We start from the raw sequence: 4,629 nt of genomic DNA, 5'->3' as shown, positions 1-4,629 counted from the left end.
GCTCAAAGGAGTGGGACGCTGGCCCCATATACCAAAGGTGGCAGGTTCAAACTCGGCTCCTGGCCAAAAACTGCAAAAAAAAAAAAAAAAAAAAATCAGGCTCAGTGCCTGTAGCTCAGTGAGTAGGGCGTCGGCCACATACACTGAAGCTGGTGGATTTGAGCCCAGTCTGGGCCTGCTAAACAACAATGACAACTGCAACCAAAAAGAACCCCCCCAAAATAGCCAGGTATTATGGCAGATGCCTGTAGTCCCAGCTATTCAGGAAGCTGAGGCAAGAGAATCGCTTAAACCCAAGACTTTGAGATTGGTGTGAGCTGTGATGCCACGGCCCTCTACCAAGCATGACATAGTAAGAGTCTGTCTCAAAAAAAAAAAAAAATCAGCCAAGTGTGGTGGCACATGCCTATAGTTTTAGCTATTTAGGAGGGGAAGCTAAGGCAGGATAATAGTTGAACCCAGGAATTTGAGGTTACAGTGACCTATGATCATGCCACTGCACTCCAGCCTGGGCAACAGAGCAAGAATCTATGTTAAACAAACAAACAAAAAGACAAAATTGACCTAACCTATGGGTGTTAGAAGTCAAGGTAGTGGGTTCTTGGGTACTTTTGGAAAAGAGATGAAGGCAATGACTAGCAGCACAAAATTCTTTCTTTCTTTGAGACAGATTCTGACTTTGTCACCCTTGATAGAGTATAGTGGCATCAGTTCACAGCAACCTCAGTCTCTTGGGCTCAAGCAATCCTCTTGCCTCAGCCTCCACAATAACTGGGACTATAGGCACTAGCCACAACACCTAACTATTTTTAGAGTCGGGGGTCTTGCTCTTGCTCAGGCTGGTCTTGAACTCCTGAACTTAGGTAATCTACCCACCTTATCCTCCCAGAGGGCTAGGATTATAAGTGTGAGCCACCATGCCCAGCACAGGGGAAATTTCTAGGGTTCTATTTCTGGGTCTGGATGATATTATATGTGTTCTTTTTATAAAAATTGAACTGTAACACTTATGATTTGTATGCTTTTCTATAAGAAGTTATACACAAATTATTCTTTAAGGCAATATGAGGGAAAAAATACTAAATTGAACCACTGGAGAACAAACCAGTATTGGTTTGTTTAAATTGTAATTTAGCTATGATTAATAGATTTTTGTTTATTTAACTGTGAAAAGTTAAATAATAACTTTCTAGAAGGTAACATAAGATCATAACTCATAGCCTTAAAGTAGGCAAACATTTCTTAAATAAGACTCAAAAAGCACTAGCCATAAAGGCAAAGAAAGGGTGATAAATTGAACTATTAAGGTTTGGGAGAGATGAAGGCCTTTATCTCTTGAACTATTAAGAGAACTATTAATTGAACTATTAAGGTTCAATTTATCCGTTGGCCTGTTGTCTGAAAGGGAGAGAGATACTAGGGTTTCTACCATTCCTTGAAAATCGCCCAGGAGTCCTGGAATTAATGTTCCAGTATTTGTGTGTCTGTGTGTGTAGCAGAGGGCGGGGGAGGGAGAGGTTGGTTTAAAGGACCCAAGATGCTCTGGAGTGGCTGGATCATCTTGATGGGGGGAAAAGCTGTGCTAATGACTGCAAGATGGAGGAGGCTTGAACAAAAGGCCATCTGAGAGCCGTATGCCTAATGTGATCCCTTCCCTGTCTTTGCTGGAGAGCCACAAACCTGGCTTGAGCAGAGAAAGGCTGGAGAAACCATAGTGGTATTCACCATGAGTGCTTAACCTCCTGGTAGCCTGCCCTGTGCTGGCCCAGAGTGCCTGGTTATCACTGATTCACCAGGATAATTAATCACAGGCCCATAAAAGCCTGGAGAAGCCTGTGGGAGATTCTTGCTCTGTACTCCAGCCTGTGTATGACCATGGGGCTGCCCAGGATTGTCCTTGCCCTCTCCTGCCTACGCCTTGGCCTGAGTTTTGGCCACTATACTCCAGCCCTTATCACCTCCTTGCCTGGCCTCTCTCTAGTGCTATCTCTGAGCTGGTGTATATAAATACTTCCACTAGTGGTGAGCAGCTATGGGTGGAGGGGAGTCACTCCAGGGGAATGGTAGAAACCAACAATGATTGGCTGTCTCTCCCAAAGCATCCACAGTTGGTCACAAAATTAAAAGTCTCGTCACTCAGTCCTGACCAGGTCAGCTGGGAGAATCAATTACTGACAAGAGTTGCCAAGGCTGGGCTTCCTGGGCTTCCTTGTCCATGAAATCCTTGCCACTAGGTAACCAGGTGGTCTTAAAAAGATCTTTGAAACCAGTGGAGCTGAGAGATCATGGTCCAGAAGTTTCCAAAAGCCAGTGCATGAAAAATACAACAAATAAGAATAATATATGTCAGGTTCAGCACCTGTAGCACAGTGGTTATGGCACTGGCCACATACACCAGCTGGAGGGTTTGAACCCAGCGCAAGCCAGCTAAACAACAATGACAACCACCACCACAACAACAACAACAAAAATTGCCGGGCACTGTGGCGGGCAACTTTAGTCCCTGCTTCCTGGGAGGCTGAGGCAAGAGAATCGCTTAAGCCCAAGACTTGGAGGTAGCTGTGAGCTGTGATGCCACAGCACTCTGCCAAGGGTGCAAAGTGAGACTCTGTCTCAAAAAAAAATAAAGAAAAGAATAAGATATGTCCGAGGTAGCCAGCTATTCTTTCTTAGAAAGAAATGTCCCTTTCTTTTGTTATGTCTTTCCTAATTTTTAGTATTCAAATTATTTTTTGAAAGATGGTTGAAACTAGGTGTTACGATGATAGAAATGAGATGGTTTTTTTTTTCACCTCCAGTTTCATGCTGGACAAGAAATGAGTTTTGTTTTTTTTAAAATAAAATTCCAGGCAGGGCACAGTAGCTCACACCTGTAATCCCAGTACTTTGGGAGGCGAAGGTGGGAGGACTACTTGAAGCCAGGCATTTGAGAGCAGCCTGGGAAACATAGTAAGACTCTAGTAACACTCCATAGTAAGGTTAGCCAGGTGTGGTGGTGTGCACCTGTAGTCCTCACTATTCAGGAGGCTAATGAGGTTCACTCAAGCCCAGGAGTTCAAGGCTTCAGTGAACTATGATTTCACTTCTGCACTCTAGCCAGGGTGATACAGCAAAACCTTGTCTCAAAAAAAAAAAACAAAAAACCACCAATAAAAATAAAGGCTCGGTGCCCATAGCACAGTGGCTACAGCACTGGCCACATATACTGAAGTTGGCAGGTTCGAACCTGGCCCGGGCCAGCTAACCAACAATGACAATTGCAACAACAAAAAAATAGCTGGGTATTGTGGTAGGCACCTGTAGTCCTAGCTACTTGGGAGGCTGAGGCAAGAGAATTGCTTAAGCCAAAGAGTTGGAGGTTGCTGTGAGCTGTGACGCCACAGCACTCTACCCCGGGCAGCATAGTAAGACTCTGTCTCAAAATAAATAAATAAATAAATAAATAAATACCAATACATAAAAAATAAAAATAATTCCATATAAATCTTAATATTTATTTATGTGTTTGTTTGGTGTGGATAGAAATTTTACTTGTCCATGGAACCCTCAAATCTAGGAATCTGATCTAATCCAACACTCTTATTAAAATGAGAAGGAAGGGTGGTGGCGCCTCTGGCTCAGTGGGTAGGGCACTGGCCCCATACACCAAGGGTAGCAGGTTCAAACCCGGCCCCGGCCAAACTGCAACAAAAAAAATAGTGGGCATTATGGCAGGCACCTGTAGTCCCAGCTACTCAGGAGACTGAGGCAAGAGAATCACCTAAGCCCAGGAGTTGGGAGTTGCTGTGAGTTGTGTGATGCCACGGCACTCTACCCGGGGTGATAAAGTGAGACTCTGTCTCTACAAAAAAAAAAGAAAGAAAGAAGGAAACTGAGGCATAGCAAGGGACAGTGTCTTACTGAGGTCACCAGTAGTTAATGGCAGCCTGGAAGCCAGAGCTGCAATTTCCTTGGTCTCCTCTGTCAACCACCTGATGTTGACCTTGTTAATCTTCTGTCTCCTCATACATCCTGATACTCATCCCAGAGAATGGAGGGATGGGGAAGGGAGGTGGCTAGGAGGAGAAAGGCCTGGAACTCTCCTCTGTCCTTTAGGAGAGAGCCAATTTCAGGAAAAGCACCATATAGAAGCTGGCTGCCCATGGGTAGAGTTTACAAAATCTACTCCTTTTTTATTCCTCCAGCTCTGTCCCCCAGATAGGGTCGTGACCACATGAAAAGGGCTCAAGAAGTAGCTGCCAAGAGGGACTGTGATGGGTCTTAACTTGGAATCAGCTTAGGGGCCCTCTACAGCCAGAGACATGCACATTCACTGAGGATCACAGTTCTAGCATTTGTGGGCAATTGTTTCGTTTCATTATCTGAGGTTACCCATGGCTGTTCATCAAGGAGCAAAGGCACTTTGCTTTTTGTGGCTACCATCAGGGCTCCTTGCACTGGGAGCAGGGTTAAACTTGGGCTATGAGATCTTTTTAATTTTTTCTTTTTCTTTTTTTTTGAGACAGAGTCTTATCCTATCACCCTGGAAAGAGTGCCATGGTGTCATTATAGCTCACAGCAATCTCAAACACTTAGGCTCAAGAGGTCTTCTTGCCTCAGCCTCCCAAGTAGCTGGAACTACAGGCGCTG

Source organism: Otolemur garnettii, unplaced genomic scaffold, assembly GCF_000181295.1.
Source record: "Otolemur garnettii isolate 467f Iridium unplaced genomic scaffold, OtoGar3 scaffold00058, whole genome shotgun sequence".
NCBI lineage: Eukaryota > Metazoa > Chordata > Mammalia > Primates > Galagidae > Otolemur > Otolemur garnettii.
The sequence above is the reverse complement of the archived record's forward strand: the minus strand, read 5'-3'. Positions refer to the sequence as shown.